We start from the raw sequence: 24,610 nt of genomic DNA, 5'->3' as shown, positions 1-24,610 counted from the left end.
TTTACTATCGATCTGACTTCAAAGCCTCAAGGGGGAGAAAAGTGCTTTTCTTGCTTCTGTGTGTGAGAGAGAGGGTGAGAGTGAGAGTGCACAGGAGGGATGGAGTATTTATTTTGGACACAAATCCAGTGGAAAAATACCTCCCAGCACATTTTGCTTGGACACAGGGCCTGTTTTCTTTGGAGAACAATCGATGACACTGAGGAGCATTATATACGATTGTTTGCCTGACAGGTTTTTGACTGGTGCACACAGGCCAAGATAGCACATTCCACATGTCAGTGCAAGTGCATTAAGAACAAGAGGGGCTGGGAAAGGGACTGATGAGTTATGGAAGAGCTAGCAGCTGTGCTTGCTGGAGCCATGCTAAGCATTCCTATTAGAATTCCTTACTAAAACAGCCTTCCCTATCCTTGTGTCCGCCAGATGTTTTGGACTGCTGGCTGGGGCTGATGGGATTTGTAGTCCAAAACATGTGACAGAATATATATTTATAGAATGAGAAGGTAGAAGGCTGGGAAGGTAGAATAGCAGGCTACAGGTGGGAGATGTTATTTCCCCATTTTAAAACAAATTATTATTTATACATTCCAGTGCTATCACATTTAAATGGAAACAAAATTGTACATCCATATGCAAAACGTTATGGGTTGTATTCAACTTACTTTTACTCAGAATAGACTCAGTGAAATGAAAGGCCACGACTAACATATTCACCGAGATTCTCATTATTTGGGGGGCATGTTTGCCTTGTGGCTAGAGCTCTCGCTTGGTGTTCGCCACTGTGTGAGACAGCCAACTAGAGGGTGGCCGCTTGTGCTGTGGCATGCCTCAATGTACTAGGGGGGAGGGAAGGAGAGGTTTCACTTCTGCTTCACTGGAAGTTGGGATTCCGTCTATAGAGTCTCGTGTATGGATACTGAGAATTAATACATGGCTTAAATTGATGTTTAACCCAATTGGCTTAGCACCTCAAGTACTACAAGATAAATTTCAATCACAATGGAACAAGATGATCATCAACAAACTGACTCACCTGGGTTTTTCAATCCCAAAAGTTCTAAATATGGGATATATAAAAGCTAAGGAGCTCATTCAACAAAGAATCAAAGATATAGATCTCCAACACCATTGGATGCTCGTTAAGAAACATATTTACAATACAAATTCCCAGATTGCCATGCCATATCTAACTAATTTATCTTTACCAAAACTTCGTAAGGCATTCACAAGGGCAAGACTAAACTGCCTACCATCTGCAATCTTAGAAGGCAGATTTAATAAAACACCTTACTCTGCCAGAAAGTGCCCTTGTGGTAATAATGTGATTGAGACACTAGCCCATGTTTTTTTCCATTGTCCGTATTATTCTGAACCCAGACAACAATTAATTAAACCTTTGATCTTGCATTTACCTGGCAGAAGCGAAACCTTTTATATAAATTATTTGCTTGCCGATCAATCATCAGATATAACCGAAAAGGTCGCCAAATACTGTGCCACTGCTATAAATTTAAGAAAATCACGAATTTTAGATAATTAAATTGTCTGATAAACTTTTTTTAAAAAATATACTTTTGTATATACTGATGTATTTTTATATGTATTTTTGGTCTATGACCATAATAAAGACTGACTGACTGACTTCTGCTTCACACACACCTTGCTCTGGACTGTGCTGTTTTTGATGCATGAAACAATTAATGATCAAAAGAGACTTCCATAAACCCCTCCACATACTTCCCAATACATTATACAGGGATGGGTTTTTTTATTTTAATTGTAAACTGCTTGGGTAGCCAATCTTGGCTGAAAAGCTCAAACAAACAAGCAAACATAAAGAGAAATAATTCATGTTCCTTCTATATTGGTGGAGGAGAAATTTGAGTCACTTCACATTTCATGCTGATTCTATCAAATCCACACTTTGAGTAACAACATGAGAACTAAAACACAGCCATCCTTCGAAATCTGCACGTATCCGAATTTTGCGATGCAGTTGTCAACCTAAACAATGTTTACAAAAATGCATATATTAGGGGAAAATAACATACAAAAATGCACTACAGTAGGAGAAAGTGTTTGCAAAAATGTGTACATGAGTAAAAACAGCATACAAAAATGTGTTTAGCAGGATAAATTCTCACTAAAATGCTGAAGAATTTTCATGGAAGTTTTCTTTAACAAAATTGCAAGTTGGTGCAGAAATGTGGAGAAGTGAGAAACTGAAAGAACGGAAATTTAACCTACTACCAGACATAGAAAGTGGCTTAATTCAGTGCATTGGTCCATCTAGCTCAGTATTGTCTACACTGACCAGCAGTGACTTTCCAGGGTTTCAGGCAGGGAACTCTTCCAACCCTACCTGGAGATGTTTTCTACCACTGAGCCATGGCCCTCCCCTGACATTTCCTTCACTAGGATTCTCTTGCTCTGTGTGTGTCTGTGGGTTTTTTTTAACCTTCTTTACGATAACCCATTTTTCCCTCTCCAAGAATTTAATTTAATTACTCACACTGGAAACACAGTAACAGATGGCCACAGAGGTCAAAGTTAATCATTGTTCGGCACACAAACTTTCAAGTTTAGAATTCATCTGGTTTTAGTAACATTTCACCAAAAAGCTTCCTGATCAACGGCACAATTCAATGGAAGCCTGCTCTTACTTCTTACTGAATGAGCAATAGATTGGTATAACATATTTCTTCTTTCTTTTTAAGGGCATTTAGGGCAGTGGGTCATAGATTCATAGAAATGCACTTACCAAAGAATAACACAATGGGGCTGACTTCTGAATAAACATGTATAGGACTGCATTGTATGAATGCAATCCAAGACATGTTTCCTTGGAAGGACATCCTCTTGCATTCAGAGAAGGTTGCTTCAGCGTAAACGGGCATAGGACAAGGCTGCCCCTCAGACATGTATGGCTATTAGTCACACAAGTAAATAGTAAAAATATTTGTCAACTAGTAACCAATTTGCAAGGTGCTGTTTTTTAAAAAAAATGAGTTAATTTAGAAGGATCTATAGGCTTGTATATTACTGATACATGAATAGAGACTATCAGCTGGTTTAAAAACCCTTACTATGCACCTCCCCTTCCCCTAGTATTATTGATTATTCCCATTTTATAGATGGGAGACAGAGGCTGAGACGTAGGGTTGTATCCAGCGTTTATTAGAGTAGACTCATTGAAAAACTATGCCTAACTTAGGTTCATTATTTTTCAATAGTTCTATTCAGAGTTGAACTTAGTTGGATACAACCTCATTGAATCCATAGAGGAGGGAAAGGGTTTTAACCGTCAGAGTAGCAACACCCCTTGTTTCTCTCTACTGCTCCAAGAAGCAGCAGAGGGAAGGTGAGCAACTGGGCAGGCAGCAGTAGCGTGAAGGGGTTGCTCAGATGGAACTCTTTGCAGATGCCTGTAGCAGCTACTGGAACAATTAACTGCTACAGTCACCTTGAGGCTTCTCGTCGCAAGGCATCTCAGGGACAGGTTCTTGTATGAATTACATTTCATACTGGATTATAAAAATTTTATATCTAGATGGGATGTGAATAATTACTGGATTATAAAATGTTATATCTAGATGGGATCTGAAGGATATCAAACCCAACCTTCTGATTTGGAGTGGAAAAGGCCAAATGAGCCCCTGCTTCCATGTCAAAGTATTCTAGATACTATCCCTTGCAAATGATGGATGAATGCAGCATGCCATGCAAACAAAAGTATTTCCTGGGGAATCTGTGACTGCATAACCAAATTTGATTGATTGATTGGTACTTCCTGGTCCTGGAATAAAATTATTGCAATCCAAAACCAAGACTATGGTGCACTGCACCGCTGACGCAGTTTCAAAACAAAGTTTATCCGCTCTCAGTTGCCTTTCCCTGAACTCCAGAGTACATTTGAAGTCATCTGCTGGGTGTCTTGGAGTCAGTCATTTGCTGATGGTTGTTTTATCACCTGCTCTTTACCTATATCACCAACAAATCTTGGCCCAGTTACTTTGTTTTGGCAGCTCTCAAATATCTGCCTCTTGGCACCCTCCCTTTCCCTTTAACTGACTTCAGCTTGGAATTCAAGCCAGATAGCTCCAGGTCTATCTTGCAATATGGCAACTGGGAGAAGAGGAATGTAAGGGTTAACAATAGCCAAAGGAACGGTCACTTTGAATTTATAGCTTTTTGGCATACCTGCCAACATTTAGAAATTCAAAAGAGAGACTTTCCCAGCCCCTGAGATGAACACACACACACACACACACAGAGGGCACAATCAGAGGAGTGGAATGAGTGGAAATAGAGCAGGGCCATGATTTCTGGGGCTGATGGGAGTTGTAGTTCAGCAACATACTTAATCTGAGTTACCATCAGGAAGGAGAATTAAGGGGATAAGCCAGGGGTGGGCAATTTAGGCTGAGAGGCAGAATGTGGCCCTTCAAACCTCCCTCTGTCTGGCCCTCAGGACTATTCCCGGGAGACTCCCCCATCCTCAGCCACACACCTTACTGCCCTGTGTCACACCTCATGTTTCTGCCTGGCTAGAATGTGTTCATGAACTCTGACAATCGGGGGCGGATGGTGGCTCCATGTCAGTGGGGCAGTGGAATCCGCTCCGAGTTTTAATCCGAACTTGCAAGGAGCTGTCCTATTTCAGAACCTTGGATAGGTCCTTGAAAGTTCAGACTGAAACCTGAAGCAGATTCCACTGCGCCACTGACATGGAGCCACCAGCAGCCATTGCTGGCAATGATTCTTGCTTCCCTGTGTGCAGGATAGAGAGGGGTGTGTGAATCTGCATAGAAACTAGCCTACTGTATGAAGGTAAAATCTGCATTCATCTGGTCCACCAACTTTTGCCTCTGGCTCTGCCCACTACTGGCATTTGGTCCCTGAAAGGATGTCCAAAAAGGAATGTGGCCCTTGGGCTGAATAGTCTCCCTATTCCTGCACAAGTCAAAGGTCCTTTCCAGAAGGCAGGTTTTGAGAAAGGAAGAACAATGGGAAGCACATGCTTGTTCATAGAAAGCTGCCTTCTGCCATACCACCTAGCCCAGTATTGTCTACTCTGGCTGGCAGCATCGCTCCAGGGTCTCAGACAGATGTGGCTCTTTCCCATTACCTGCTGATTCTTTTTGGCTGGAAGTGCCCAGAGAAAAACGAGACCTGACCTTCTTCACGCACAACAGATGCCATGAGTAGTATAGTGGCAAATTCAGAAGTGCAGTATCCTTTCATTATAGTGACAGCACACACCCCTCACAGCCACACACCCCTTTCCACTTTCTCTTATCACCCTTGCTGTCCTCCGCTACAACAGACACCCCTAGGAGCCAATCAGCATGAAAGGGGAGGCTGTGGGTTAACTACTGAGAAGAGTCTTCTTAGCGGCTCATCTCCTTTCACTCTGATTAGCTTCAATCAGCATGAAAGGACAACGACATTTCTCAGTGGCTAACAAGCTCCCCTTCATGCTGATTAGCTCATACATAGGGACTTGGCTTGGACCCTGCTTCCAAAAATGTAAGGGACCTTACGACCGCCCCTCAACCCCAGACGACTGCGTCCCTGGGCGCTCTACGAACTAAGCTACACGAAAACACCTCACAGCACTGAACAGCAGGATGGGCTGCGTGCTGCCTCTTTTCTCCCTGCTGTAACTAACCTACAAAAAGGTATTCCAGGCAGAATTGTATACAGAAATACATATATTAGAAACACGAATATAAAAATGCACATGCATCTGCACATGGACTTTAAAAAAAATTGCAGTGGGCTGAACTAAAGTTAAAACTGGAAAAATCAGTAATTGAAACGGATTTGCTCATTGCCTCCCCCCCCTGCAACCCACATGTGTGTCTGATAAAGACTGCTTGAAGGTTCTGTAACATATAGGCCATGTTTCCTGACTAGGAAATGCCTTCTACTGGAAAAAGAGAAGACGTGCATGAATTGCTCCCCAAACACAGAAACTTCGAGGCTGGGCTACTCCTGCGGTGCGTGCTTCATTTCCGGCAGAGAACATGTCCCATCCCGTCCCTTTCATGAGTGTTTGGGAACTCCAGCTGATGAAGGCAGAGGACAACCACCTCCTCGTGGGTTTTGGTTGCTGGGAGCACAATTCAAAGTGCCAGATTTGATCCTGGGAAAACAGTTTAACTGGGTTTTTATGGATTATTTTAATATTTCTTGTAAACCGCTTAGCCTTTTCAGTACAATCAAGCGGTCTATACATTTTGTTACATAAAAAAAAAACACCGAGCTCCCCTTCTCCATGAACTTGTTCACTTGTGCTTTGTCAGCTGCACGTTGGTCCTGGTTCATTTCCAGATCCAATTTAAAGTGATGGCTTTCACCTTGAACGCCCTTAAGGGCTTGAGACCAGGTTACATGAAAGATCACCTTCTCCCATAAGTACCTATCTGAACCTGAAGATCCTTTTCAGAGGCCCTGATCTGCATGGGCCACCGGTGGAGCCTGGCCCATTAGGCGAAATGGGGCACTGGCATACCAACCTCAGTCCACCGTCATCCAGCCTCCACCTGCCTGCCTTCTCACTTACAGCCAGCCCAAGGGTGGTGGCACTGTCTGTCAGCTTAGTCTCAGCCTTTGTCTTTGTAGAACTCAACAGGGAGGAGCAGGATGGGGACAAAATTAGAATTAGTTGACTCCACCTGTCATTGGCTGTGGCTCCACCTATTGTTGGCCTCCCTGCCTTCCGCCCCACCACTACCAGTGGGCACCAGCCCTCACTGGCCCCTGCCAAGTGAACTGAGGCAGATCCCTAGTAGGGAGAAGACCTTCTTGGTGGTGGCATCCTGGCTCTTGAACAGCCTCCACAGAGAGGCTAACCTGGCATCATTCTTATGGTCTTTTTGGCACCAGCTGGTGTTTTTAGAATCTCACCTTCTCAATGTATGATTTGTGTGCGAGCCACTGCCAGGTTCCCAAACTGTGGTCCATTGACGAACAGTGGTCCATGAGCTTAGAATCATAGAATAGTAGAGTTGGATGGTCTTGAGATCACCGTTAAAAGCAAGACACGGCTCAGTGCAGTCAGAAGGTGAAGTCAGCTGATGAGACAATCGCATCTTACAGTAAATTGGCTTCCCGGGTATCGTCTGATGTTATTATGGGATGCTTCAAGATCCCTGGCTTGACAGGTCCTCTCTCAGCAGTTCCGAGATGTTGTACTACTTAATATAAGATGTTGTACTGAAAAATCAAGACCATGACAATTCAAAATATTGATCGGCTTTTTTAAAACAACAACCCATTAAAAATTTTTTTAAAAAAATGTTGTTTCCAGTAAGGAAAACCGTTAAGCTAACTTCAGAATTTACAGAGAGTTCTGTGGGAAAAACAGCATGTTTCTTTGTTCTGATGTTACAGGGGTGGGAAACGTCAGGCCCATGGGCCAAATGGGGCCCTCTGGACCGCTGAGTCTGTCCCTAGGGGCTCATCCCAGGCTACACCCCTCACTGGCTCAGCTTTTCACTCCTCTTGAGTGTCCCCCCTCCCCCGGCTGGTCCTTGAACTCTTATAAAGCCTCTTGCTTGCCTGGATGTAGGACAGGGAGGGGTGTGTTGCGTGTACGTGTAGGAACCAGCTTACTGTACAAAGGTGACATTTACATTCAGTGCTAATCCTACTCAGAGTAGACCCACTGAAGTTAGCAGACAAGACTAACATGGGTCCATTAATTTCAGTGGGTCTACTCGGAATAGGGCTTAGCAGAATACAACCCATTGCTCCGCCCACTGTTGCCTCTTACCCCGCCCACCCGATGTGTGGCCCACGGAAGATTGCCTAAAAGGGACTGTGCCCCTTGGGCTGAGAAAGATTCTGCATCCCTGATTTATTACTGCACTTGCATCTCATCCTGCCTCCCGAGTGCTTAAGGAAAGCAAACTCAGGATTGTATTCAACTAAATCCTACTCAGAACAGACCCACTGAATGTAATGAACCCAAGTTAGTCATGTTTTTCAGTGGGTCTGCTCTGAGTAAGACTAGCCTTGGATACCACCTTCAGCCTACAAATTAGCTTCTTCATGTACCTCAAGTTCCATGGAAGAAAGATGGGATGTTATAACAGCAATAAATAAGCCACTTCATTTGTTTACCAGAGACTGAACACACTGCAAACAGCGATCCCTCTTTCGAACCGTCTTCAGGAAAAACAACCACCTGTCTCCTGCCCGCTTAAAGCAGGAAGCTTTACACAATGTCCCTGCAAACTGGGGCCAAGTAAAGGGTCAGCCTAGCTGGGCATCTGCCAAGGGCCCACACCCCAGCTGGGGGCCCACAGATAAGAGCCCACTGGACTTGCCAAAGGGAGGAGGTAGATGCCTCAAGGGAGGGGTGTAGCTCAATGGGAGAGCATCCGCTTTGCATGCAGAAGGTCCCAGGATCAATCTGCGGCAGCATCTCCAGGTAGAGCGAGACCCCTGCCTGCAACCCTGGAGAGCTGCTGCCAGTCAGTGCAGACAATACTGGACCAATACTGGATCTGCTTCAGTATAAGGCAGCTTCCTACATGCCATAGAGGCTGCCTTGCCCAAGGCTACTCCAAAACCTGGGGCTGACAGTGATGCAAAGCTTACCCATGGTTAACATGTGCTGGGGAGGGAGATGGTGCTCGATGGCACAAGCTGTGATAAGGATGCGTGCAACTCTGCCAGCTGTGCTTGCTTTCTCAGTGCTCTTTAGGAAAGGGACGGTAACTCAGCGGCAAGAACACATGCTTTGCATGCAGATAATGGCCCAGGTTCAATTCGTGGCGTCTCTGGTTAAAAGGATCAGATGGAAGTGCAACAGCAGAGATCATTCAGTGTGTAAATTAAGGGCTAATTCTGTTATCACTAAGCCAGCTAACCAAGAGAGGATGGTGGTGGTGGAGGTGTTGCTCAGCAACAGGCAGAGCGGGCACGATCTGTAGTGAGGTACCACGTGCTCTGATTGGCTTTGTAGTTCTGAGGGAGTTTTTCCTTTGTGTGTTTCATTGTATGTCTCTCTGCTCTGTACAAGGCCTGAACTAAGAGAGACAAAACCTCTCTGTTCTCCTCCCCCCCCCCCATTATATACTGTTTTTGTTCAGTTTGCTCAGTAACGTGTTATCAGGACTTTCCTCTCTGGATTCCATCTGTGTTATTATTTAAGTGACTTTGCTAAGAATGGAAAAGACCTTCTGGAGAGCTGCTGCTGGTCCAAGAAGTCAAAGCAGACAATGGAGTCTGACTTGGAAAAGGGGAGGGAGGGGAGAATCTTCAGTTCCGTTCTCCACATTTCCACATCAGTTTGTGATGATGATGATTAAGCCTCATGAACATTCATACGCAGTTTAGCTGAATTTCTTCTAACATACACATTCTTGTATGCAATTCTGCCTAATCTACACATTTTTGCAAAGCAATTTCCCCCTAATATAATGCATTTTTGTATGTCATTTTCACTAATGTATGGATTTTAATGCGTGCTTTAGCCTAGCATATGCATTTTGTGTGCATCAATTGGCTGGAGAACTGCACTGCAAAATTGGGAAAAGTGCAAATGTCAAAAGATGGCTGCGTTTCAGGTCTTGCATTGCTTTGGAAAGTGCAGATTACGTAGCGTTGTCTTTAAATGTGAACTGAATCAAATTTCACCCCCATATAGAGGTGTAGGGTAGTGTTCTACCAGCAGGTAAGAGGTTGACTGCAGCACCAGCCCCATGTACAGAGGGGGATGAAACCTAAGCAGCAGACTGGGAAATTGTTTGAAAAAAATCCCTTATTGCAATTGTGCTGTGTTGTTAGGTCTGCACCATCCTTTACACACAGCTCTGACACCATGTGCAGCTTCCCAGCAGCCTCTTATGTCACTCATCTGCCCTTCTCTCTTGAGTGCAACACTCAGGCATCTATCTGCATTTTACTCAAATGGACTGCCTGATGCTAAGTCTGCAAATGTTGTAAATGGTTCCTTTAATAATAGCTCAGAAACTTTAGTTGTTCCCAAATGCAGCAGCCAGACTTTTCTCTGGCGCCCGGCAGTCAGAGCACATGACTTCGGCCTCCATGCAAAGTGCTGGCATTGTACTTTAGAGGCCTAAGCCAACGGTGGGGAACCTGATTCAGTTCCAGGGGCCACATTACTTCCTCAGCACCCTACTGAGGACCACGTGCCAGTGGTGAGAGGAGCCAGAGGCAAAAGTAGACAAACCAATGAATATACATTTTACTTTTGTACAGTAGGTGACTCTTTACACACAGATTCATACGCCCCTCTCTGTCCTCCATCCGGACAAGAGGCATCATCAATGACACATTTTCCGCTGAAGAGGCTGCAAAGCAGGGCTGGTGAGGGGTATGGCCTTGGAAGTGGGAGTGCAGTTGGGGAGAGTTTCGAGAGCCAGACAGAGAGGGCTGGAAGGCTGCATTTGGCCCATGGGACTGATGTTCCTGACCCTTGGGCTAAACGGTCTTGGACCTAGTTACCTCAAGGACCGTGTGTTCCCACCCACACAGATCTGCCAGGACTTTTAAGACCTGCCTTGGAGGCCCTGCCTTTGGTGCCTCCAGCTTGGGTAGTCAAATGAATGGGTATAAGAGACAGGACCTTCTCAGTGGTGGGGCCAGGGGCTATGGAAGATCCTCTTGCTGCTGTTTTCAAACTGTATTTGTTTTAAATGTAGGCTTCTATCATTGCTGTTATTGTATTTGTTTTGGTTTTGGTCCAGTTTATCTAAAGGAATGCCTTCAGCATCACCAGATAGGCCGCCAAACGAGATCAGCCTCCCAAGACCTTCTCTCGGTCCCACCAGTCAAAACAGCTAAGCTGGTGCAGACCAGAGACAGGGCATTTTCAATTGTGGCCCCCGCCCTCTGGAACTCTCTGCCTTATGATCTCCGCCATGCCCCCTCCCTGACAGGCTTCCGCCGAGAACTGAAAACATGGTTTTTTAGGCAGGCATTCGAGACCTCTGTCTAATTTAGTTTAAATTTTTGTATGATGGGGGTAGGTTTGGATTGAGTATACTTATTGTTGTTTTGTATTATATGTTATATTTTACTCTATGTTATATTTTAGTCTATGTACGCCGCCTAGAGTGGCCGTTAATTCGGCCAGATAGGCGGCCTAGAAATAAAATTTTATTATTATTATTATTATTATTATTATATTTGTATTGTAGTTCTACACAGCACAGAATGCTCATCAGAAAAAGAGTGGGATAATAATAATAATAATTGCTTCTGTAATTACTATTATTTTGTTTAATTGTCATATTTCCACATTGATGTAAGTTGCATGGTATCAGCAGAAGAGTGCGATGATGATTTAAACTGTTTTTAATATCACATTTTATATTGTTATTATATTTTATGTTGTTGTGACCTGCCCAGGGACCTTCTGGTGAAAGGCAGTTAATACATCTAATAATAAAATTGATAACGATAATAATGTGTTACTATAGCTGATGGAAACAGCATAAGTTACGTGAAATTTTACTTGACATGGCCTTCAACATTAAACTTGTAGTGGACTACGACCTGGGAGACCAGGGTTCGAATCCCCACACAGCCATGAAGCTCCCTGGGTGACCTTGGGCCAGCCACTGCCTCTCAGCCTCAGAGGAAGGCAATGGTAAACCCCCTCTGAATACCACTTACCATGAAAACCCTATTCATAGGGTCGCCATAAGTCGGGATCGACTTGAAGGCAGTCCATTTCCAGTTTCAAACTTTATCAAACTTCCTTTGGAGTTTAGTGTAACTTTTCTGCCACCTACTGTTTATTAACCAAAGAACAAAAAATACAGACCTGCTATAAGACCATTGGAAGCTGCCTTATAGTGAGTCAGACCCTGGGTCCATCTAGCTCAGTATTGTCTACACTGATTGACAGCAGCTCTCTAGGTTTCAAGCAGGAGTCTTTTTCAGTCCTATTGGAGATGCCAAGGATTGAATGTGGGACCTTCTGCATGCACGCAAAGCAGATTCTCTGCCACTGAGCTACAGCCCTCATATGGCTCTGAGCATTACTGGATCCAAAACAGGATTGAAACGTGTGTCTTTCTTTCTGGAAGGAAAATGAAAACGCTAACTGAACACCTCCCCATTGCTGCCTAACATTCCCAGCTATGTTGCTGAGTCCTCCACACACTCCCTGTCATATAGCCAAGTAGTAACAGTCAACATAATGTTGCCTCAGTTTCTGCCAGGAAATGAAATTATCTTCTGGCAAAGATCCCTGGAGAATCGCTCTTTTCCTCCAACCTCTAAATGTCTCCTGCATTAAGAACCCAGGATGCTGTGTCAGGGTGGCTATGTACAGCAAGCTGATATAAAATGTCTGGGCAGAAGGACTTCAAAGGAGATGTGAACCAGCAAACAGAGATCTCAGCCAGCTGCTACAGTCCTGTGCACATGTTCATAGGAGTCAGTCCCAATGATATCAGTTGCACTAACCTCTGTGTAAACAAGGACAGGATCAGGCTGCACGATTCCCTTTCTCTAAGGGCCACATTATGCAGGATGATATTTCATATGTGAGATAATCAATCTTGGTATTTGTATAAAACTTGAGAGTTCAAAGTGCTTTGTATAAAGTATATTAGGAAATCTTACAACAACCCTATAAGGTAGGTCAGAGTTATCGTGCCTGTATTGCAGGTGGGTGGGGGTAAGGCTAAGAGATAGTTCCTTTGTCTTAAGGCCAACTGGTAAGTGCCTGACATTAACTCTTAGCACCCTTGAGCAACTGCAGAGATCCCAGGGCCCCAGCCTCACCACGGTGATGATGGCCGTTTTGTGGCTCCTGAGGTTCCAGAGCATTGCAAGACAAATTGCATGTGACAGTATACATGCAGGTTGTACAGCTTTTCCTTAAATAGATTTGAACCAGGACGCAGAGCCGTTTCCAAGTTTAAGGCCAGGAGCGGTGTCAGGGTTGGGGTTGCCATTTATGCGTCTTCCCAGAAGAACACATACTTCGTGCATACAGGTAAAGAGGAATCCATGTCTGTAATCATCACGTATTACAATATTCAGAACAGGGATTGTTGTACATAACACATATTGCACAGAAGGGATTTCTTTCTGCAGAGGAATGTTGAAACATATTTAAATATCCCAGAGCAGAGGTTGCTTATTTATGTGAAAAGTGATCAAGAAAATAATAGGCCTCCCTACTCGTTGTTGTTGAATTATGTTAACTGTGATAAAAACAGAGTCATTCCATACTGCAAGATATCTGATAATATTTGTACAAATATACTGAATGTTGTCCAGCAGCCTTAACTCAAGGATAAGATTGCATTGTTCTAGTAATAAAAACAGTGCTCTGGCCATTAATATTAAAGTTCCTGTTTGCATTCCTCTTAAAAGGGTTCATGACTGGCAAAATGTTGTGAGCAAAGAATAAGCTTGTTTTTTCTTCTACTAGTCTTTTTGGTTCCTGTCGAAGCCCTGGTTGAATTGTGGAATATGGAGATGACCCGGGCGGTTGACACGATCGCTCCCATGCGCCCCCTCCTATGTACAGCTCATACAGCTCCATGATATACCTCGGAGCTGAGAGTGATGAAGCAAGAGAGGAGGAGGCTTGAGTGCAGATGGAGGCGAACTCCTGACGAATGCAATTATGCCTTGGTAAGTGCCTGTTCTAAGCGGTATATAGTAGTGGTGAGGGCAGCAAAAAAGAGATATTTTGCTGCCACAATTAAGGCATCTCTCTCCCGCCCAGCGGAGCTCTTTAAAATTGTACGAGGGCTTTTACATTCTGGCCCTCGGGATATTATAGATTCATCTGTAGCCCGCTGTGATGAGTTCGCGAGGCACTTCCAGGATAAGATCGCATGCATTCGCCGGGACTTAGACTCCAATATTATGGCAGTGGGATCTAATGAAGCATCCAGAACACGTTCTTGTCCTTATTTATTGGATGAGTTTCAGTCTGTGCAGCTTGAGGATGTTGACAGGATCCTTCGACTGGTGCGGGCGACCACATCTGTGCTGGACCCTTGCCCCTCTTGGCTGGTGAAAGCTGGCAGGACCGGAACCGCCGGCTGGGCCAAGGAGATAATAAACGCCTCTTTGAGAGAGGGAGTGGTCCCTGACTGCCTAAAAGAGGCGGTAGTGAGACCGCTCCTGAAGAAACCCTCCTTGGACCCAGACAACTTGAACAACTATAGACCTGTGGCGAATGTTCCGTTTCTGGGCAAGATCCTGGAACGGGTGGTTGCCGGCCAGCTCCAGGGGCTCTTGGATGACACTGATTATCTTGATCCATTTCAATCCGGTTTTAGGCCCGGTTTTGGCACTGAAACAGCCTTGGTCGCCCTGTATGATGACCTTTGTAGGGAGAGGGACAGGGGGAGTGTGACCCTGTTGATTCTCCTTGATCTCTCAGCTGCTTTTGATACCATCGACCATGGTATCCTTCTGGGAAGACTCATGGAGTTGGGAGTTGGGGGTAATGCTTGGCATTGGCTCCGCTCCTACTTGGTGGGTCGTCAACAGAAGATAGTGCTTGGGGAACACTGCTCAACACCCTGGACTCTCCATTGTGGAGTCCCACAGGGATCGGTACTGTCCCCCATGCTTTTTAACATCTACATGAAGCAGCTGGGTGCGGTCATCAGGAGTTTTGGGGTGCGTTGTCATCAGTATGCTGATGACACGCAGCTCTATTTCTCCTTTTCATCTTCTTCAGGTGAGGCTGTTAACGTGCTAAACCGTTGCCTGGCCGCGATAATGGACTGGATGGGAGCTAACAGACTGAAGCTCAATCCAGACAAGACTGAGACGCTGTTGGTGAGTGCCTTCTCTGCCCAGATGGTGGATGTTCATCCTGTTCTTGATGGGGCTACACTCCCCTTGAAGGAACAGGTTCGTAGCTTGGGAGTTCTTTTCGATCCTTCCTTGTCTCTTGAGGCCCAGGTGGCCTCGGTGGCACGGAATGCTTTTTACCATCTTCGATTGGTAGCCCAGCTACGTCCCTATCTGGACAGTGACGACCTCGCCTCAGTTGTTCATGCTCTGGTAACTTCTAGATTGGACTACTGCAATGCGCTCTACGTTGGGCTGCCCTTGAAGACTGTTCGGAAACTACAGCTAGTCCAGAATGCAGCGGCCAGATTGCTGACGTGGACCAGAAGGTCCGCTCATATAACACCTGTTCTGGCCCGTCTGCATTGGCTTCCTATTTGTTTCCGGGCTAGATTCAAAGTGCTGGTTTTGACCTATAAAGCCCTACACGGCATGGGACCGCAATACCTGGTGGAACGCCTCTCCCAATATGAACCTACCCGTACACTGCGCTCAACATCTAAGGCCCTCCTCCGAGTGCCATCCCATCGAGAAGATCGGAGGGTGGTGACTAGAACTAGGGCCTTTTCAGTGGTGGCCCCCGAACTGTGGAACAGTCTCTCTGATGAGGTGCGCCTGGCGCTGACGCTACTATCATTTCGGCGCCAGGTGAAAACCTTTTTATACTCCCAGGCATTTTAAAGTGTATTTTAACAGTATTTCACTATTATCTTGTATTTTGGACGTTGTTTGGTTCTTTTATTGTTTGTTTGTTTTTGGTTCTTGATTTATTGTATTTATTGTACTTATACACTGTGCTTGTTTTATCTTTTATGTACACCGCCCAGAGAGCCTTCGGGCTTAGGGCAGTATATAAATTAAATAAAATAAAATAAAAATAAATAAATAAATAAATAAATAAATTCAGATTTGTATACATTTGTTTTATTTCATCCCATTTGATTTATCTTACAATTTCTTCTTAATATTTAAAGCTAAAAAGGGAAGTTTGTTTTTCCTTTTTAAAGGGCATGTTGCCAAATGCCAGGTAAATTTAGTATTTTAAGTTTGTTTATTTTGGAGTTTATTTGGGTCTGAGGTGACTTCTATTGAAGTCAATTCATGTTATTTTCATACAGTCAAACTTTTGTTTTATGATGGTCTGATGACTAGATACAAATAAACAAAGCTGGGTATTTGTATAGCTGAATCTACTAGCCCTCCACATAAAATTGGCCTGTGTGCTCCAGATCACAAGTCATATTGTGAACCACCCCATCTGAACCATGCTTTTGCTTTTTGCAGAATCAAAATGTCGATGCAATTTATGATTATTTCCTTTCCAGAAGTTTGGAAGCAGAAAGGTGGCCCCAGACCTCCTTCCATGGGGAACATTTGGCACTCCAGATACTCTTGGACTTCAGCTCCCATCAGGCCCAGCCAGCATTGCCAGGCATGTGGGTTGATGAGAGTTGAAGCCAAGCCTCGACTCAGGGTGCAAATTGCGAGGCAGAGCGCACTCCAGACAGCAATGGGAGGGAGGAGATAGTATCCTCTTGTCTGTGCCCAGCTCTCATGGGATTGCTCGCAATCCCGGGCAGTCTCGCAAGAGCTGTCAAGGGGCAAATCCAGGCCTGGTCCTTTAAAGGCCCCAGCCTGTGGAGAGCTGGACTTTTTCTTTGTGTGCTGGCTTTCCCACCCACCATTCCTCGGTCGTAGAGCATCACTGAGTTGTGTTTTCACTGTTTGACGGGGCCAGATAGGAATTTTTCCTCTCAATGAATCTGGCTCGTTGAGCAGTTTTTTTCACCTATCCCTCAGTGGTTTGCTGTGCAATTGTTAGGCGTTCATTCACCTCTGTCACAAGTTTAGGCGGAAATGGCATTGGGCAGGATCAATCATAAGGGGGACCCCCATAAGGAGTCCAGTGGGGTACACAATGCCCATGGCCCTAGCTTAGGGCATCACCTCATCCAGCTCACAACCCCTCCCACTGGTTGGTGAGTGGGACCATGGGTGCCTGGGCCCCACTTGGGTCTAAAGTGGGCCAACCCCCAAGGGTACTTCCCAACTGATTGTTGGGTTGACTCAGCATTCCTGCAGCAAGTGCTGCTGGAATGAAGTGGATTCTTGCCCTGCTGCCATGCCAATGCCACTTTACTTGCTCTCATCAATAAAGTTGTGGTCCTACTTCACCCAAAAAAACTGTGTCTGGCTGTGTTATTCCCACTGCTACTGGGGGCGCAACATGCTCCTGCCACACAAGTACAAAATGTCTGGAGAGGTATAGATTTCCCTGCCACTGTTCAATGGAATGAGATCTTTTAAAAAAATATTCTTTAAGTGTGACATTCTTGCTCCTAACACCTGTCTGGTTTCAGCTCTTCTGTATCAACACTTTTTTTCTTCCTGTTACTGCAGCTCATTCTTTTAAAGTTTGGCATGACAAAAATCTCGTCCTTTTTTTTTAAAATGGTATGAATGAATGTTGCTTACTTTTCGGACCAAAGATAAAAGCTGAATCTGATTGTGTGAAAATCCTCTCATAATAACTCCAAATGCAACATTGACTTCAAATCCCTCCATTAAAAATGAGGTAACTAGAGATAACACAGGCTTGAAAACCTTTTTACAGACAAATGGGCTTGTATTAAGAGTACTGTTTCTCTTTTGTATAAACGATTTGACGCCTGTGTTTCGACCAAAGATCAGAGCTTGGAAAAGTTACTTTTTTGAACTACAACTCCCAGCATGGCCACTGGATTGGGCTGATGGGAGTTGTAGTTCAAAAAAGTAACATTTCCAAGCTCTGCCAAAGATCCAATTAATATTTGACAAGGGAAGGCAGACACAGGCATTTTTGTCTCTGCTCACCCAATGAAAATTGTCTTGCTACACTCCTAGAGTGTATGCAGCCTTTTTGTGGTTAGGAAAGTGATGGAGAAATGCATCACATGAATGAGGTCTCTCCAGGTTTTCTTAGTCTCTGTAGTTTTCCCGATGCACTTGTATACCGCCCCATAGCCGAAGCTCTCTGGGCGGTTTACAGCAATCAAAAACATTAGAATTAATATACAATTTAAAACACATATTTTAAAAACAATTTAAGACACAATTTTAAAATTTAAAACAATATAAAAACAATTTAAAACACATACTAAAATGTCTGGGAGAAGAGGAAAGTCTTAACCTGGCGCCTAAGAGATAACAGTGTTTGCGCCAGGCGCGCCTCGTCATCCAAATCATTCCATAATTTGGGAGCCACCACTGAGAAGGCCCTCTCCCTTGTTGCCACCCTCCGAGCTTCCCTTGGAGTAGGCACCTGGAGGAGGGCCTTTGATCTTGAACGTAGTGTACGGGTGGGTTCGAATTGGGAGAGGCGTTCCATCAGGTATTGTGGTCCCAAGCCGTGTAAGGCTTTATAGGTTAAAACCAGCACCTTGAATTGAGCTTGGAAACATACAGGCAGCCAGTGCAAGCGGGCCAGAATCGTTTTTATATGTTCGAACCGTCTGGTCCCTGTTACCAATCTGGCCGCTGCATTTTGCACAAGCTGCAGTTTCCAAACCGTCTTCAAAGGCAGCCCCACGTAGAGTGTATTGCAGTAATCTAATCTGGAGGTTACCAGAGCATAGACAACTGAAGCCAGGTTATCCCTGTCCAGATAGGGACGTAGTTGGGCCACCAATCGAAGTTGGTAGAAGGCACTCCGTGCCACCGAGGCTACCTGAGCCTCAAGCGACAGAGATAATTCTAGGAGAACCCCCAAGCTACGAACCTGCTCCTTCAGGGGGAGTGCAACCCCATCCAGGACAGGTTGGGCATCCACCATCTGGTCAGAAGAACCACCCACTAGCAGCATCTCAGTCTTGTCTGGATTGAGCCTCAGTTTATTAGCCCTCATCCACTTCATTGTCACAGCCAGGCACCGGTTCAGCACATTGACAGCCTCACCTGAAGATGAAAAGGAGAAATAGAGCTGCGTGTCATCCTCATACTGATGGCAATGCACTCCAAAGCTCCGGATGACCGCACCCAACGGTTTCATGTAGATGTTGAACAGCATGGGGGACAGAAGTGACCCCTGCGGAACCCCATACTGGAGAGTCCAGGGTGCCGAGTAATGTTCCCCAAGCACCACCTTCTGGAGGCAACCTGCCAAGTAGGAGTGGAACCACCACAATGCAGTACCTCCCACTCCCAACTCAGCCAGTCTCCCCAGAAGGATGCCATGGTCGATGGTATCGAAAGCCGCTGAGAGATCAAGGAGAATCAACAGAGTCACACTCCCCCTGTCTCTCTCCCGACAAAGGTCATCATACAGGGCGACTAAGGCTGTTTTCGTGCCAAAACCAGGCCTGAAACCCAACTAAAATGGATCCAGATAATCGGTCTCATCCAAGAGTGTCTGGAGCTGGCCTGCAACCACTCGTTCAAGGACTTTGCCCAGGAATGGAACATTTGCTACCGGCCTATAATTATTAAGATTTTCTGGTTCCAGGGAGGGCATCTTCAGGAGTGGTCTCACTACTGCCTCTTTCAGGCAGCCAGGGACCACCCCCTCTCACAGAGAGGCATTAATCACTTCCCTGGCCCAGCCTGCTGTTCCATCCCTGCTAGCTTTTATTAGCCAAGAAGGGCAAGGTTCCAGAAGTGGTTGCACGAACCTATCCAAGCACCTTACTGAAACAAAAGTGTTCAGCTGGCATCTAAAACAATAGTGAATCGACTTCCCAGGAGGATCCCTACGCCTGTGCAGCCTCTGAGACGGGCTCCCGTCTTGGATGAAACTTATCCAGTTTAAATTCAGTCAGAAGGCTCTTTTCTGACTGGGAATAATTTCTTCCGGTTAAAGAAGAAACGTGAGATTTCCCACATAGCTTTGTTTTGATTGTTGGAGTCTGGAATTCGTCAGAATTGTCTGTCTTCCAGCAGCTCAGACAGAGCGAGGATTTTTATGCTAGCTCAGCTGGATAAGTGACCCGTTTTTTTTTATACGGATTAACAGGCAAACATCCTCCTGTCTACATTCATCATTTTCTTATCTATACAGCTAAAGAGATTTGTCAAAGTAACAGCAATTGAGATAACCTAGGTGAGGTAAGACTTTCCTTTTTTTGTTCGCGGAGCTAGGGGGGAAGAAAATATAAATAGCTTATCTTTTTTTTTTTATTGCAAAAAGCTGACATGGAAAATGGCATTCTAAAGATTACAACGGGCGAGAGATTTCTGATTGGAGGAGATAAGAAATCTTTTTGATCTATGGCCGGGACTATTTTTTCTGATCTACTTTTTTTTTTTTGACGAATCTGCTCATTCTCTCTGCTACTAGCTATTTCGACGCTGTGAACTAAAGCTGTTCTTACACTTTCAGGCAGATAAGAGATAAGGGCTGTCTAGCGTGTGACGTTAGTTTGTTGGAAAAATTAACTCCTTTGTAACTGGTTAAAGAAATAAGCTGCTCTTTGTTTGGGATATTGAAAATTGAAGGAGTTTTGTTCCTTTGGCTTTAAGAATGACAATTAAGAAGACCATGGATGTACAAGAAGGGACTTTATCTCTAGACATGTTTCAGAAAATAATGAATGGGATTAACTCAATAAAACAAGAACTGAGAAATAATAGACAAGCGTGGAGAATTGAATTTTACAAAATGAGACAGGAGCTGAAAGAAACTCAGGATTCTATGAGAAAGGAGAATAAAGATAGATCTGGAAAACAAAAAAAAGATGAAAGAGAAATTAAAGGCAAGGTTCAAACTATGGAGATTGGCTTAATTATGGACATGAAAAAAGATTTGGATTTCCTGGCTGTGATGGATCCTGGAGACAAATATTACAGTTTGGAATTCAGCGCTGTCCCTGAAGGAATTGAAGAGATTGGAGATAAAGATATTATCGGTTCAAAAAAATTCTTGGACTGGAAGGATCTGATGGAACTTGAAATGGAGAAAGTTAACAGAATTAATCCCTGTTTTGTGTCAATGGAAAAACCTTCAAGAGATGTACTAGTGTATCACGTGGAAAAGAGGAACAGAGATGCGGCTTTGCAACAATATTTCAGTGATACGTTTGGATTTGATGGCAAGAAAATATCTGTGATGGAGGAAATTCCTATCAGACTTTTATTATATGACTATGACAGCAAGATTTTTGGGTGCGTAAAGATGGAAGATGGAAGATGGACCCAATATGGATAATGACAGAAGAGCGATTTAAAATCACTGGACTTAGTAGATTTGATGAGTTGGATTAATTGGCATGTTTATTTAGAAAAAAAAATTGATTGACATATATCTCAAGGATTGGAAACTTCTCTTTGACTTTTTGTGGAAGATTAAAATGATATGATGTTAATGAGATTTGAAACCAACTAAGATAACTGTTGGAGGAAGGTGATTTTATAATCTATTAAGAGATAGGTCTGTTACATATTATAGATTTATAGTTGAATTATAGTGTTTTGAAATTACTGGATTTAGTAGATTTGATGAGCTGGATTAATTGGCATGTTTATTTAGAAAAAAAAATTGATTGATATATATCTCAAGGATTGGAAACTTCTCTTTGACTTTTTGTGGAATATTAAAATGATATGATGTTAATGAGATTTGAAACCAACTAAGATAACCGCTGGAGGAAGGTGATTTTATAATCTATTAAGAGATAGGTTTGTTATATATTATAGATTTATAGCTGAACTATGACAAATCGGAAGTCAATATTTTTATATATATGTATTTTTTTGTATTGTATTAGTTATTGATTTGTGTTGTTTTCTTTTTGTATTATTTTGGTTTTGAAAATTAGAATAAAAATTAATTGAAAAAAAAAATAAAACAATAGTGAATGAATTTGAATTGAATACTTTATTATACAATCATAGATCCATAATGCAAACAAAGCAAGATTAAAAAACCATGTACAATTTACAAAATTTAAAATAATTTACTTTCTAAAATAACAATAGTGAAGTTGCTAACATCACCACCTTCTCAGTGGTGGCCCCCAAATTATGGAATGATCTTCCTGACAAGGTGCGCCTGGCGCCAACACTGTTATCTTTTCGGGGCCAGATCAAGACTTTCCTCTTCTCCCTGGCATTTTAGCATGTGTTTTATACTGTTTAATTTTTAAATTGTGTTTTAAGATCTGTTTTGAATTGTATTTGTTGTAATGTTTTTAGTTACTGTAAACCACCCAGAGAGCTTCGGCTATGGGGCGGTATACAAGTATAATAAAATAAATAAATAAATAATAAATAAACATCAATAGGCAGGGAGTTCCAAAGGACAGGTGCTGCCATGCTACAGGATTGACTGCTTGCAAATTGTTTTTGTCTTTTTCCCCCTCCCAGGCTGAGTGGGTATAGGATGTGGCGGATATTCCCTTGGCATATCTGTAGCATAGCTACAGATTGTTAACAGTGAGTTAACATGGTTACATGTTTTATTGTTTTTAGATGTTTTTATATGTTTTTAGCAATTTTTCAATGTTTTGAATTATGGTTTTATTTTATTTTTAATCGTATTTTTAAATATAGATGTGTTTGCTGCCCTGGGCTCCTTAGAGAGGAAGGGCAGAATATTAATGTAATGATAAATAAAAACAAATCCATAAAAATACAGGATTGCTCTGCCTGATGCTGATCGCATTCATAGATCAGAAGGGAATACTTTATGCTGCTCCTTTTAACAGCCGCTAAATTCCAGGTCTCCCCTTATTGTGGGTAGTTTGACAGACTGTGGGAAATGTTATCAATGGATAAAATTTCATCACACCAAAGAGAGCTTCTAATCTTTTCTGTTCACACAATTTCTTTGGAAAATGGGTTCTCTCTCTTATTTTTATTGATGCAGCAAAGACTTTTTCTGAAAGTCTGGAAGGCTTTGTTCTATACATCTTTACAGGGAGAGTAATTTATGAAAATATGAGTGTATGATGATGAATGTATAAGAAAAATATATCACTGGCATTGTACCCTTTCATAGTGGATGCTTATTTTAATGTTTTGATGACATTGTTTTTTTGTGTATTTTAATTATGTGTGTATGATTGTAATTGGTTTTATACTTGTAAATCACTTAGAAGCCACCTTGGCAATTAAGTACAATAATAATAATAATAATAATAATAATAATAATAATAATTCTGCCACTTTTGTCATTTGTAGCCCTCATTTCATTGTCTCCAATGTTAATAATAGGTTCATGTATTTTTTTCTTTTTCTTTTTTTGTCCCAAGCTGGCAAAAATGTTAAACAGTTTTTATTTAAAATAAATAATTTTACTTTGACTAATTACAATTGTTGTATCCAACTAAACTTGACATAGACTTGTTTTATTTCTGCAAGCATTTTATGTAAGTTCTTCTGGTTTTAATTGATTTTATCTACTGTATCTTTTTTGTAACCTTATTGTACGCCACTTAGATACTTATAGTGTTAAACGGTAAATAAACTGTTGAAATAAAGAAGTTATACTCAGAATAGACCCATTGACATTAATGGATCTAAATCGGTCATGTCCATTATTTTCAATGCGTGTAGATTAGGATTAACACCGAATATAACCCCAATTTCATTTGAGCATATGAAAACTTCAGTATCAGTTTCTTTTTCAGATACTGAAGGAAGTATAAATTAAAATATAATTTATTGAACAACAGCTACTACTAATTTTTCAAAAGAAATGCCATTTTTAATGCTTGACAAATGCATGGCTATTAGCCACAATGGCTAAAATGGAGCCTCCATATGTTGTGAGAATAATACCGATTTCCAGATGATTCTTCAGACAAACAGCTGAGGGAGAGAGGAGAGCTACTGCACTCATCTCTGCTTCTGGGCGTCCCAGAGGTATCTGGTGGGCCACTGTACTGGACTAGATAGGCCTTTGTTCTGATCCAGCCGGGCTCTTCTTAGAATTCTCATTTTCATAGGTTTAAATGAGATGGGCATTTAATTTGATATTGCTGCTATTGAGCTTTTAACTGCATGTTTGAAATCTGCTGTTTCACTGCTTGACTGTAGCTTTTATTGTATGATGGTGGAATTTTGAGTCTGTTTTGTAAAGATGTTGTTCTATACTTTAATGTTTTGCAAGGCAGGACCTAACAGCAACAGCAGTACTATTTTATTACATTAACCATATTTTCTATTAGAATACACTATTAAACATGATTGTTGATAAACATATTTTGTTGTTTTAATCAACAGAACATTAACCAAGTAACATCAAGCAGAGTAGAGGAATGTATGACTCTTACACAGACAAAAATGCTATTTATTTCAGTAAGTCCCAAATATGATATAACCTTAATTAATAATTAATATAATGATATGTTTTTTAAACTCTAAAACAATATTTTTAAAAATGCAAAATTATATTTTAAAATATGGTCTAATCTTAAAATATTGTTTTGTAATGTTAAAACAATGTGGTTAAAGAATGAATGCAAATTTTAATCTGATGATATTCAAGTTATTGAGGATTTGGGGAGTACCTTTACCAGTACTGTAGTGGCAAATTCAGAAGTGCAAAGTCCCTTCATGACAGTCACAGCCACGCTCCCTCACAGCAATGCACCCTTCTAACATTATAGAATAATCTGGCAAGGTGTGAATGCTACTTTCTGCTTCTTTGTCATTGTTTGACTGATAATTTGACTGTCCTTTCTCACTGTCAGATATATTACCTGAATGACTGAATTCAGTGTCTTCTGCTGCTGCCAAACTGGTTGATGATGCAGATGGGATGCTACAGGATCCACTGTCTCTTCTTCTGCAGTTACAGAATTGTCATTCTCCACAACTT

General features: G+C 42.6%; 1 long non-coding RNA gene across 1 annotated transcript; it reads right to left on the bottom strand.

Moving 5' to 3' along the window:
• Positions 1-1,825: 1,825 nt before the first annotated feature.
• On the bottom strand, positions 1,826-24,588 carry LOC133373437 (uncharacterized). Its single transcript, XR_009759676.1, has 3 exons — positions 24,492-24,588; positions 6,916-7,224; positions 1,826-2,007 (listed from the first exon to the last, which is right to left on the bottom strand). It is a non-coding gene; the product is annotated as an uncharacterized LOC133373437 (long non-coding RNA).
• Between the last annotated feature and the right edge of the window lie 22 nt (positions 24,589-24,610).

This window comes from Rhineura floridana, chromosome 19 (genome assembly GCF_030035675.1).
Source record: "Rhineura floridana isolate rRhiFlo1 chromosome 19, rRhiFlo1.hap2, whole genome shotgun sequence".
NCBI lineage: Eukaryota > Metazoa > Chordata > Lepidosauria > Squamata > Rhineuridae > Rhineura > Rhineura floridana.
The sequence above is the reverse complement of the archived record's forward strand: the minus strand, read 5'-3'. Positions and strand labels throughout refer to the sequence as shown.